A 14,099-nucleotide genomic window follows, 5' to 3' on the forward strand; every position below is an offset into this window, starting at 1 on the left:
GCTAATTTACAAAGTTATGCCAGCCAATTATGAACTTAAAAATAAATTATTTAAGTCAATTCTTTATTCTGCATTATATATCTGATACCATACAGTAATGAATAGAATGCTTCCGAATCCCATCGGTGCTTTTCAAAAGGTAACAGAACTTTCTTGGTCCAGTTGTTATCAAGTTGCCTTTTGAAATGCACCTTTGGGACAACTGTGACCTGGATGATTGAGAAACTCCATAAATGCTCCTGAGGTTTCTCAGTGCATTTACTAATAGTTTTTAAAACTGGTCTTTTTCAACCATCCTGATAGTAGCCTATCAAAAGGACTACTTTGTATATTTCCAGATGTATATACACAAATAAAAGGTAAAGGTAAAGGTTCCCCTCACACATATGTGCTAGTCGTTCCCAACTCTAGGGGGTTATGCTCATCTCTGTTTCAAAGCCAAAGAGCCAGCGCTGTCCGAAGACATCTCCGTGGTCATGCGGCTGGCATGACTAAACGCCAAAGGTGCACGGAACACTGTTACCTTCCCACCAAAGGTGGTCCCTATTTTTCTACTTGCATTTTTACATGCTTTTGAACTGCTAGGTTGGCAGAAGCTGGGACAAGTAACAGGAGTTCACCCCATTATGCAGCACTAGGGATTCGAACCACTGAACTGCCGACCTTTTGATCGACAAGCTCAGCATTTTAGCCACTGAGCCACACATCCCAAATACATGTCCCAAATACATGTGGACAAATATTTGATCAGTTTATATGAGATATTCATACAAATACTTTTTTACTTCTATTTTAATAACAGATGGTAAAGAGATAATTGGTTAGTATTCTCTCATTTGAAATGTTGATTAGGGAGATTTCCCCACTTGCATTTAATCATAGCACAAATGTGCCCCAACTTCTTTCTTACATTATGTCTTCATAGTATTGACTGTATCTCATCCCCAGTTCATATTTCATGCAGTCTTAAGTTGCCTTTAGTTGTTGAAAATTGTGCTGTTTTTTGGGAGTGGGGGGAGAAAGATATTACAGTTGTAGCTTGCCAATCTTCAGTTTCTCTGTGCATGCTATGTTGCTCTGCTAATTATGATGCTTTCAAATAATCTTTGAAGATGAAGACTTGCTGCGTTTATAAAGACATAAAAAATTAACAAAAAAAAAACAAGAACATACACAGAGTGCATAACTAGAGACATATTTAGACTCTACAAAGCAATTAAATTTTGTCAGACTGACTAAGTGCATGAAATAATTGGCTGAAGTGTCTTTTGTGGTCAAGGGTAACAAGCAGGCGTGGGCTGCTGGGGGTTCACAGGGGTCCAGGAGAACCTCTAGCTAAGATTCTGTGCCGTTCGGAGAACCCCCACTCCTGGCTGGTCCTGCCCACCCCGCCCTGTCCCACCCAGGAGTCCCCATATGGCCTCTTTTGGATGCAGGTAAGTGCAGGGCGCACACGGAGGCTTGGGAGGGTGAAAAACGGGCCTACCGGAAATTCGGGATGGCCTCCAGAGGGCCTCTAGAGCCTGGGGAAGCTGTTTTCACTCTCCCTCAAGAAAAGCCTCCAGAGCCCAAGGAGGGCAAACTCCTCCCCTCCCCCCCCCCACTGTCATGGTGCAGGAGGCCAACTAGGCCATGCCCACAATGGCCATGCCCACCCAACAACTGGGCAGAGAATTCCTTGCTAAAATTTTTGAAGTCCACCCCTGGTTACAAGCATATGCACAACTGAGAGCATCTGAAGCCTACAGATGAGGACAATATGGAAAGTTTGTGAGTGAGTATTTTGAAAGATACTCAGTTGGGTGATTGTGTGGAAACCTCATCGAGTAAACTAAACCAAATAGACTACAACACAGCTCAGCCCAACATATGAATCTAGATTTATACACTGGCAGAAAATAAGGGGTGATTAAAAGCAGGCTGGGGAACATGGAATAGAATAGGAAGAAAAACAATGGCAGTGCAAAAATAGAAATGGAAGAGAAGGAGCTAGAAAATCAAGAGACAAATAAGCTATGTAGGCACAATTCAGTTGGCAATTATCTATGAGAATTGAAAAAGATGCTAATTAAGGCAGCATCAAATCACTCTTAGGTCTCAAAATGCTAAGCATGGGAGATCACCAGGAAATCCTATGATTGTAGGTTAGATGGGAAGTTTTTAAAAAGGGGAGGATCATCTTGGGTAAAACTAATGGAAAATTGTTTCTGTATTATTGCTGGATTGTGATCATGACGTCGTCAGAGTCAAAATCAGCTCAAAGGAGACTCTCCTTTTTAGAGACTAATGACCAGAGAATTTAATGGTGCATGGAAGGCAAGGAAATACTGTAGAATGATTTTACTGCCTTTAATGAAAAAGATACCAATCAATTCAAACTTAATCCCAAGAGTTATTGCTGGATCATTGATTTCAATTGATTAGAAAAGGACAGAGCAAATACAAGATGCTCAAATGAATGTTCTACCTTTTTCTACCTTTTTTTTAAAAGCTTTTGTAGTTTGTATATATTCATTTAAAACCATTTTTTTCTGATTATGGTTTATATACAGGTTTATTATTATTTTAACTATGCAAATTTCTGTAAGGACCTATCTGTATTTTTTTTAAGTTTATTTAACTTCACATCATAGCTAGTTTAGCTTAGTCAAGCTGGCCTGCTACTATTTTTTTTTTTATTTTGTAAATTGTGAGAAAACAATTTTGAGAAAAGATACAACTGCTTTAACAATTGTATCAACAATTGTTTTGTTAATTCCAAATCCAAAATGCTGCACAGCCCTAATGAATAACAGATGTCACAAAGATTATCACTATGGTACACTAGGTAGCTCAATATTTTTTATATATACTTTTATATACTTTTAAGCTCCAGAATTGTTTTAGGGCAGCAGTGATTTCTCTGCTTGATTACTTATGGAGAGCAATTGTGTCTTTTTTACTTTGTGGGAAAGAATGCCTTTAAGTTAAAAATTTGTTAGTCCTGCTGTAAATGGAAAATATGAGTGTGCAGTTTTATAGAGAATGCCAAACTGAAATGTTTATATTGGATTCAACCCCATCTCTAACGCCGACTCTATTGTTGAATAGTATTTTGCTTTGCATTTGCATCAGAAAAGAGGCAACCATGTGGAAAAAATACTCATCGGTTACAAATTATGTTTGGCCACAGTAGTAAATTAAATATTTTATTTACTTTAAAACACATTAGCATTCTCTACATTCCTCCCCCCACACACACACACCAAGTGTTTTATTTAATAGTTGTTTAATTTCATTTAAGTGTTGGGGTGTAATTGGTGGTGAGAACACAGTCAGCAATCAAGGATCTGTAATTAATTACTCTGAATAAATCAGGCAGCATTGAAGAGCTCCAGAGAAAGGCCCCAGACAGCATTTGGGTGAAATAAACACCCCACTGATTACATGATCTCATAAATATAGTGTTGCATTGTAATATTCCTTTATGTCAATAGGGGAGATTTGCTAGAGCTTAGCAAATAGCCCTTTAGCTTTGCCTTACAAAGGGGCAATTTGCTTCTACTGCAAGGAATCCTCCATTGGTTTTCCCATCACTTCTGGGCTCCTTAAACATCTCAGAGTCTTTGCATCCATTCCATCCTTCCCACCCACCCCCCATAAAGTGGAGGGGAGAACTAGGGAGAACATGAATACATGACTAGCAATGTATTCATAGGGAGTATAGGAGGAACAGGACTTAAAAGTATTTGGAATGCCAAGAACTAGGTTCTAAACCCAATAAACCCAATAAACAGTTAGCACCTTGTTCTTGGTATTCCAAATATGCATAGGTCCTAGTCCTCCTACGTTCCCTATGAATTCATTGCTATTCATGTCGCAAATAGTTCTGGGAGGTTTGAAAAAGATGTTTGAACCCAAACAGAATTGCTGGGAGGCCAGCATTTACAAGTCACAGGATTGAACTGTTCTACATAGCAGCCTTAAAGTTTGCATAATCTGCCCTAAGAAATTCCAGTCCAGATTTCAATACATTCCTTAGCAATGGTAAAAAAATGCTGGTTAAGTATTTTATCTGGATGGTGATTGGCTTGGGGTTTGGTTGGTGGATACCCCTCCCTCTTGTGCTGAGAAAGCAGGCATACTTTCTTCTGAGGGTGGTTCCCCTTCATTGACTAGTCCTCTCAGCCTTTTAGTTCATTTTCTCCAGTTTCCCACTCTAAACTTTCCTCATCTGTCAAGCACAAATAAGAGCCAAGGAGGGTAGACTGCCTTTGCCTCTAAGAAAAATAATATATTCTGTGATATCTCACAGTGCCCAAGGTTTTTGTTCTGAATGTTTAATACAATTTGATCAACACAGCACTCTAAAACTGACAGCATTGATATGTATAATATATGACCTGCATAGACTGGATCTCTAACAAGTGAGTATTTCAAATTGAAACAAAAAAGAGATAACTGTGAGGCTTAAATTTAATGTGCCCATTAAATGCACAGTGGACTTGGCAGTATTTTCTGAACAAAGAAGGAGTCAAGTTCTATATATGCTCAAAGAAACCATTTCCTGTTCCCATACATGGAGGGAATTTTGCTGGCTTCCCTTTCACAGGAAATGAAGTCTCCTTGCTGCTCCCACCACCTGCACTCTGGATATATGTATGGATGTAAATCTTTTTCAGGCACAAAAACTCATTTTTCCCTTCATTTTTCTTTTGCCTTTACATCAGTGGAATGATGAGATGTGAGCTATTCAAGGATCTAATAGTTCCATGGTTGCTCTAGGCTGTTCTTGGTTGCTGCAGAGATCCTTCTCTTGCTTGCCATGCAACCAGTTGTACAGTAGGCAACTGAGGACACAGTGGAAGGATCGCCATGACAACAGGTAACAGCCAAGAACAGCTGTGGGGTTGCTGATCAACATACCAACAGAAAAATAACAGGAAAACAAAACAGATAGAATGAGCAGCTTAATAGAGGCTGGGCTGGCTGCCCTTGCAGAATGCAGACAGCCCACTAGAGTGGAACAAACGGCTATGAGGGGCAATGATCACAGAGGAGGGACCTTCCACCATTGTACAAGTGCTTGGCACTGAGAATGGGGAGGCTTTCTAAAACAAAGATTATCTGTCCCAGCAGTCTTTGTTGATAATAATGATATCAAGAACTCTATAAAGAAATTATTACATTTTCTGTGGTAATAAACTTCTATTCTTACAATTTTATTATATCTGAACAATGAAGTTCAAAATATTAAATATGTTTCATCAGGCAGGAAAACATCCAACTTAGACTAAACAGTAACCTGTAAATCATAACCACAAATCAAAAGAAAACAGAACTGTGAGAAGAAAAGAGTTAATACTTCATTATGGATAATTTTGGGCTCTCTTGTTTCTAACAGTGCGCAAGCTGCATTGGCTAGCTGAAAAACACGGCGTCCATTAATTTATAGTTCAGTCTTCAGTGTCTGTTCTTTTATAAGTGTTCTTGTTCTCTCTTTTTTTTTTTAGGTGTTCTGAGGGACTTCTTTACACTCTACATCTGTAGAATGAATACTTACATATATTTACACTGTTATATTTATTTTATAAATATTATTTATATTTAATATTTATAGTTACACCTGTATACTGCACAGATCAGAAAGAGAGCTGAGAAAATATCTACAAACCCCTCACATCCTGGACATAAACTGTTTAACTCCTCCCCTCAGGACATTGTACTAAGGGCATTGCACACCAACACAACTAAACACAGGGACAGTTTTTTTCCCTTATGCCATCACTCTGCTGAAAACCTCATTCTCAAAAAGCTGTCCAAATGTCTATGTGTATTTACCCATGTAGTATAGCTGTATTACTATTATCCTTCTCATTTTTTTCTACTACCTTCTCTTATTGGTATAGTTGTTGTGATTATATTACTTTATTTTATGTACACTGAGAGCTTATGCACAGAGATAAATTCCTTGTGTGTCCAATCACACTTGGCCAAGAAAGAATATTCTATTCCATTCCATCAGTCATTATGAGTTCGTCTTAGAAAAAAATACGCAATAGTTGTGTTAGTTGGGAGACATATCTGCGATGAGATCTAACTATAAGAAAACCTAGTAATGAACAGTCTATTACGGTAATTAAATAGCTGGGCAGTCTTTCTGAAACAGTAAGAACATAATGCCTGAAGAATACCATATAAGCACCGAAATCAGCTGTTGAGCAGACTTGTTTATGATTCATCCTGGCATAGTTTGAAATACAGTTTTACATCTCCAGAATTTCTTATGCCTGTGAGGCTTACTGTTTCCCTGCTTAAATGGATTATTAGACTAGGTTAAATTAATACAGCTATATAGCTTTTAGTTTAATGTCCAAATCACATTACAAAGGAACTGTCCAATAAATGATTAAGGAATGCAACCATTTTTATATAAATATAAGAAACTCTGCACTCATGCTGACTTCATTTGCCTTCCATCAGTTTTGATTTTTAGCATCTCCTTAATATAGTTTGCCTACATTGTTTTGCCCTTACTGGATTCACATAATGTTCTAAGCCAGGGGTCTCCAACCTTGGTAACTTTAAGACTTGTGGATTTCAACTCCCAGAGTTCCTCAGCCAGCAAAGCTTAAAGTTGCCAAGGTTGGAGACCCCTGTTCTAAGCAGGGGTGGGTTCTAAAAATTTTTACTACCGGTTCTGTGGGCGTGGCTTATTTTATGGGCATGGCTTGATGGTCATGTGACAATTATTTAGGATTTAGCAGAGGTACTGGTCTACCAGGCTTTTAACTGCTTGCAGAGCTGTACCGATCTACCCATTTATTTTTTGCAGGCACTGGTCTACCCATTTATTTTTGCAGGCACTGATCTACTCATGTATTTTTGTAGGCACTGGTCTACTCATTTGTTTTCTTTTAACACTGATCCACTGTAGGGCGGTCCTTTGAAGACCCACGGCAAGAGTTTAAACAGTTTTTTTCCCCTCTAGCCATCAGCTGGGACTCAGGGGGCAGCAATAGATAGGGGGTGGGGCCAAATAAAAGGTAAGAATAATGCGGGGGGTGGGGGGCATGGGGGGCAGAACCGGTTCAGTGACATCATATCGTCACCGCTACCGGCTTGGGAGAACCGGGCCGAACTGGGAGGAACCCACCACTGGTTCTAAGCCATAATACAGTAGGTTTGGTTTTGTTAATGCGATGTGTGAACCTAGCAGATCGTGTCTTATTTAACTAACACATCGCGGTTAAAAACAATAACAAAACTTGACTCAGTCTCACAATGATATCCAAAGCACAGGGCTTTCTAAAGTAATGAGCATTATGTTGGAAACCTGAAGAATATAAAGACTTTGCTTCAGAATATCATATTAAAATTAAATTAAAATTTAATTTAACTTAACTCGTTATCTTGGGAGAGCAAAATTTGCAATACTATTACTGTCCTGCTTTTTCCTCAAGCAAAATAGAAAACAAACTTCAGACTTACAGGGTTTGCTGTATTTTGTTTTTATGAGACCGTTACATCTACTAACCAGAAACTAACTGCAGAAAGTAACAGTCCAAAGGGCAGAAGTATCTTTGGCATTAAATGACAAGGAACCTCAGAATGTTTAATCAGCCCAAACTTTCTTTTGAATACTGGAATTGAGATCATAGCTTTTTTAAAAAAATGACAGCCAGTTTCCTCTTAAACTCTTTTAATTTCTGCCAGCTGACCTTAAAAAAATCAAATCCCTTAGTTCTTATTATTGTTAAACAAAAATAATAAACTTTTGCTAAGTCAATTTACATTCCAAACTACAGTACTGTACTTCCCTTTACTAACACAGTATGAATGGCAGTGTACAAAGTGCCTATCCAAGGAGAAAATAGAATACATGATGAAAAAATAATAATAATAATAATAATTTTATTTCTATACCGCCCTTCTCCCGAAGGACTCAGGGCGGTGTACAGCCAATTTAAAAACACAAGACACAATAATAAATAAAAATTAAAATAATTAAATAGATTTGGCCGATTTAAAACCCCCAAAATTAAAATACCCCAATTTAAAATTATTATATTGACAGCCCTGCCTGGCGGAACAACAGGGTCTTCAGTGCGCAGCGAAACACCCGGAGGTCGGAGATCTTACGTATTTCCGGGGGCAGTTCATTCCACAGGGTTGGGGCTCCCACAGAGAAGGCCCTCCCCCTGGGTGTCGCCAGCCGACATAACTTGGCTGATGGCACCCTGAGGAGACCCTCTCTATGGGAACGGACTGGTCGGTGGGAGGCTATTGGTGGCAGAAGACGGTCTCGAAGGTACCCGGGTCCTGTGCCATGGAGCACTTTAAAGGTGGTAACCAACACCTTGAATCGCACCCGGAAGACCACTGGGAGCCAGTGCAGCTCGCGCAGGAGGGGTGTCACATGGGCACAACGAGGTGCGCCCATAACCACCCGTGCGGCCACATTCTGGACCAGCTGGAGCCTCTGAGTGCTCTTCAAGGGGAGCCCCATGTAGAGAGCATTACAATAGTCCAGCCAGGAGGTGACAAGGGCATGAGTGACCGTGCGCAAGGCGTCCCGGTCCAGAAAGGGCTGTAACTGGCGGATCAGGCGAACCTGATAAAAGGCTCCCCTGGCCACGGCCGTCATATGCTCTTCTAAAGACAGCCGTGCGTCCAGGAGGACACCCAGATTGCGAGCCCTCTCTGTGGGGGGCAAAGATTCACCCCCAATAATCAGCGATGGCACCTGCTGACTATATCGGGACGCCGGTAGCCACAGCCACTCGGTCTTGGAAGGGTTGAGTCTGAGCCTGTTCCTCCCCATCCAGACCCGCACGGCCTCCAGGCAGCGAGACATCACATCAAGGGCATCGTTGGGGTGGTCTGGGGTGGAGATGTACAGCTGAGTATCATCAGCGTACAGATGACACTTCAGAGGGGCCAAGGATCCTGCCCTTGATTGCTTTGGATTAAACCTACTTCAGAAGACTGTACCCATTTCCATCTGAGTACAGATAGTCCTTGACTTACAATAGTTCATTTAGTGACTGAAAAAAGTAACTTAGGGCCATTTTTCACACTTACAACAGTTGCCACATCCCCATGGTCACATGATCAAAATTCAGATGCTTGGCAACTGACGGTTGCAATATCCCATGGTCATGTGATCACCTTTTGTGACCTTCTGAGAAGCAAATTCAATGGGGAAGCCAGATTCACCTAACAAATGTGTTACTAATTTAACAACTGTGGTGATTCACTTAACGACAGTGACAAGAAAGGTCATAAAATGAGACAAAGATCACTTAACAAAGGTCTCACTTAACAACAGAAATGTTGGGCACAATTGAGGTCATAAGTTGAGGGCTATCTGTAATTATAATTTGTCTGCAAGTTGTGCATGTTTAGTATCCACAAATCCAGTATTAGGAGATTAGCACTTTAAAGTTTGCTGAGTGCCAGATGTTTTGAATAGGATCATCAGTCCAGCAGCCTGTCTGCCTTCTACTACTATAGAAACAATGACCTTGTCCACTGGCAATGCTTCTGTTGGGCCCACCCATTTTAATTTTTCAGTAAAGTCTCAACAATATTGTGTTGTTAACATACATTGTGGGATGGTTAAAAGAGCTAATTAAAGTAACCAACAAGGTTGGCTTTTTAAAACAATGCTGGCAGGAATTGACCCGGTTGTTAAGTGAAACTGGCTTCCCCATTGAATTTGCTTGTCAGAAGTTCGCAGAATTTTGATCATGTGACCATGGAAATGCTGCAACGGTCATAAGTGAAAAAATGGTCCTAGGTCACTTTATTCAGCGCCATTATAACTCTGAACGGTCACTAAATGAATTGTTGTAAGTTGAGAACTATCTGTATTCAAAATCTCTTTTCCTTTGTACAAGTCCCTCAATATCATTCTGAAACTGGGCAAGGATATTTGCCACAAAACAAGTGATTGCTCCTGCAAATTACACTTTATTCTGTCACCAAAGAAAAAAAGTTAATGTGCTATTTTTAAAAAAACTCGTGATTTTAAAAGCTTCTTGCTATTATTTGAAACTCTCTGACATTCGGCATTTTTGCTTCTGCAGCTCCAGTTCAAACCAGAAACATGAATCAGATGATCAGATATCTGCATGCTTCTAATCATGAATATATTTTTAACAAAAGCTCCTTGCAATATACTCTGAAAGCACAACCTTCTTCCATTTGAGCTACAGAGTAACAGATTTCTGATCTGCTAATTGATCTGTTAATGGCACTGAAGTCACCCCAATGATTTTTATCTATCTGCTGTTTTACTGCGAAGCAGAAATAATGTAAGGAAAACCTTTAAATAGAAACAATTAACACAAAATAAACTACACATTTTTCTCTCTTACTGTACATCAGAATGCAGTGTGTAACTAAATCAAAGTTCAAAGGGGTTGGGTTTTTTTACAGAACAGTAAGGAACTTTTGAACTGCCTTTAAGGCGGAAACACACTTAGCTTTTGATTTTGTTTGATAGAACTGAAGAAAGAGTATGTAAGAAGTCAGGACTATTACCATAAAAGTAGATATGCAGAGTGAGATTTTCTTTTCATTACCATCCTCTTCCAATAAAATAGAAAACAGATGTTTGCTGTCTGAACATGCTCCATTATTAATGATCCTAAACCCAGTGCACGAAAATGGCTGCAAATAAAGAATCAGCACAGAAAAACATTTAAACCAGGTTTGCATTTTGTTATTTACAGTATATGGATTCCTATAATCCATTAAAAGCTACCAACCGTGATTTGTTCATTTGATTCATAGTCCCTTTCCTTCAAGAGCTCAAAAAGACTCGAGTGAGGATATATTTTCATTTTATGAGAACAACTCTCTGAATAAGTTTGGCTGGCAAAAGAGAGTCCAACATTACCTGTTGAGTTTCCATTACGGAATATTAGTTTTGATTTGGCTCTCCAATACTGTAACTTTTTATACACCAACAACATATTTGCACAACATATTTTCAACCTACACAATAAATAAATCCAGTCCTAGGTTGGGTTTGCCAATAATAACCCAACCTCATAATCTAGGCAGCAACCTTATCAAGTTGATACCCAAAAGACAGGTTACAATTTTAATTTGCAGAATTCCCAAATAAGGGGGAAAGATATTACATCCCTGAAAATGAAAGATTTTCTGGAGCTTCATGAGAAAAGTTGAAACATATTTAATTTTGTAATGGAATGTAATTAATTAATTACCTTAATTCGGCACAAGAAACCATCAGTTGCCCTCTAACACCAGTAGATGACATCGCCAGGTCTCTCTGTTTCAGCAGAGTAAGGAAGATACTTAGGGATGATTCACACCCTGGCCAGTGTCTCTTTTCACTTTTACCATCGGGCAGAAGACACAGAAGTATAGCCAGCTGGACAAACAGGTTTAAAAACAGCTTCTACCCATGGACTGTCAAACTTCTAAACACAATATAGCACCACAAACAGATTAATATGATGAATTTCACTGGTGCCAGTGTAATGTGTAATATGTATATACCATAATGTAAGATCATACACCAGAATAATATACATGTTGCACAGAATATGACGTACATATGGAAACGTATGACTAGTTTTTTTCCTAGCTACTTGTATAAGGATTATTCTTTATATTATTCATGTTGTCTTGTATTCTTGTATAGACTGCACCAGTAGAGTCTAAACCAATTTCATTATATACATGATGTACAATGACAATAAAGGCTTTGAACTTTGAACTTTAAAAGAATTTTTAATAGTGTAAAACCATTTCTCATTTGCCAGAGACAGTTTTCCTTTACAATGCATTCAAGAATAGAGAAGTATATTCAGATATATCCATTGTAACAGTAAAAAAGTGTACATTGCCATTTGTGTGCCCCAAAGCTGCTTTTTCCAACTGGACTTTCTTGGTTTATTCTTCAAAATCTTTTTGCTTCTCATTCAAGAAGCTTCTTCAGTTCCATGTGTGTGTTTATTGGAAAAGCAGGGAATAAAAAAATAAATGAGTCATTCATGCAATGGTGATGTCTTCTTCATAAAGTCATCACTAGCAGGTACCGTAGTTCAGTAGGGAGATGTTCATAGCTCATAACATAACATAACATATTCAGTGGCAGCTTTTGAAAAATTGCAACCTTACACACTTTTCCACAAAAGTAATTTCCACTATTTTCAGTACTCCATGGAAACTGCATACACAATGATTATCTAAAGATACATTAAAATAGTAGGTTTAAAAAATCCAGATCAGAGGATGTAAGTTGCTTTAATCATGCAAAAATTACATGGATGTACCCATGTATTCAAAAAAAATACCTATCTGCAAGGCATCCTGCCAATCAGCCCTGTTTTTAGGTTTTCTCAAGCATCAATTGTACTCTTATTAGTTGGAGCAATAAAAGAAAGTTCATAAACATGAGAAGTCAACAAGCTGCTTCAATTAACATAACTCCATCAATAGGAAAGTATGGCTTCATAAATGTTCTCATCTTCATAATACAAAATTTTAGGCTACACAACAGTGTGCTTGTGCAACACAGTACAATATTTTAAGCACACTGTACCTTTTAATATATAAAGCACTTTCCAATTCAGACATTTCTAGCTTAATTTGAGGTCATTTTATTTCTGCTTTGACTATGACATTTCCTTTCATTTTATAGACTGGGTGCTTATCTTTTATTTCTCAGCTTCACAAAATATAACAATGCCTGATGTAAGATAAGCTAAAAGGAAAGAGGAAGTAATTGTACTTATTGTATGCATAAGGCACTTCATTATTTGTAAAGGAAGACAACATTCATAACTTAGCTATTCTGGAGCTACAGTTGCCTTTGCCTAAAAAAAAAAACTATCAGAAAAAACAAAATGCAGGTGTCAAAACAATTTTCGAGACTTAATCATTTTTAGCAACATAACATAACATTCTTTTAGGGTTGGGAAAAGTATTCTCCCCTGGGTTTGAACTGATCCTCATAGCAGGGGTGGGTTCTACTTACCATTGGGGTCGGTGGGCGGAGCCTCCCACAGGTTTTACTACTGGTTCTTGCGAACCGGTCCAAATCGGTGGCAACCCACCACTGCCTCATAGCAAATAAGAACGTTAATGCTAAAGAAAGAATTGAAATAAGGATTATTTCAGCCCACCTACTTTTTTAAAAAGTTGAATTATATACCAGTGGGTAAAGCAAGTCACTGTTGCTCAGGGAAGAAAAAAGAGTAGCTTGCCAGTTTGATTAGTCCCTATACTTTCATAATCAACTCTTTTTGGACCAAGGAATATTAAATCACTTAAATCATACAATTAGCTAAATGTCCTGATAATACTAGAGGCAATAAAGGGAACAACCATACTGTGTTGCTCCAAGAAAGGAGAAAGGGATAGAAGATAATATCAGCTGTACTTGAATAGTTAGGACAGGAGGATAAATGGGGGCAGACAAAATTTGGGATTGTATTTATTTCCTTTATATTGATATAAACTTCACGGTGCTCTTCTGAATTCACTTGCTGCATGAAGAATCAAAATGTCAGTTCTCAGTGTCCAAACGGTCATCAGAACGAAGGCTGACATTGAAATAAGTGCCTATTATCCTACTCTAAAAAGTTTATTTCATCTGTTTTATTGGCCATTGCATAAGAGATTGCCTCCTTTTATAACCACTGAAAAAAGGAATTTGAAAAGTAGTGACAGATCGGTCCCATCTGTGATACCTTGCTCCAATCTGCTAAAATTGCCTTCATAAATGTGTGCCTTAATGGATGTACACAGCCTATATTTAGATTAGCTCTTTATCCCTGACTTATCACCTTTTCTGCATGTGTCTTATTTAGATATATGGATTCAGAAGAACTATATTATTAGGCTTCAGGCAAGGTCATTTTGAAGGTTTGTTGTCTAAAATGTCCAATAATAAAGATTTGCGATGGCCTTCCTGCTAGGATTGTGGCTGATACATCCTAATACATAAAACTCTTTCTTGAAAATGCCAGAGCTAAGAAACATATTAGCGCTACCAAATCTGAGCTATAGTAACTGCATTTGTTTTTATTGATCTTATTCTTATTTTTAAAATTGCAGGGATTTTTTTTTTTATCATG

At 38.4% G+C, this 14,099-nt stretch overlaps 1 protein-coding gene across 1 annotated transcript in view; it reads left to right on the forward strand.

Moving 5' to 3' along the window:
• LAMA4 (laminin subunit alpha 4) overlaps window positions 1–14,099 on the forward strand; it is a 99,604-nt gene that overhangs the window by 14,472 nt on the left and 71,033 nt on the right. The window lies entirely within an intron of this gene.

Source organism: Pituophis catenifer, unplaced genomic scaffold (genome assembly GCF_029215685.1).
Source record: "Pituophis catenifer annectens isolate HBS135680 unplaced genomic scaffold, rPitCat1.0.hap2 SCAF_1, whole genome shotgun sequence".
Lineage (NCBI taxonomy): Eukaryota > Metazoa > Chordata > Lepidosauria > Squamata > Colubridae > Pituophis > Pituophis catenifer.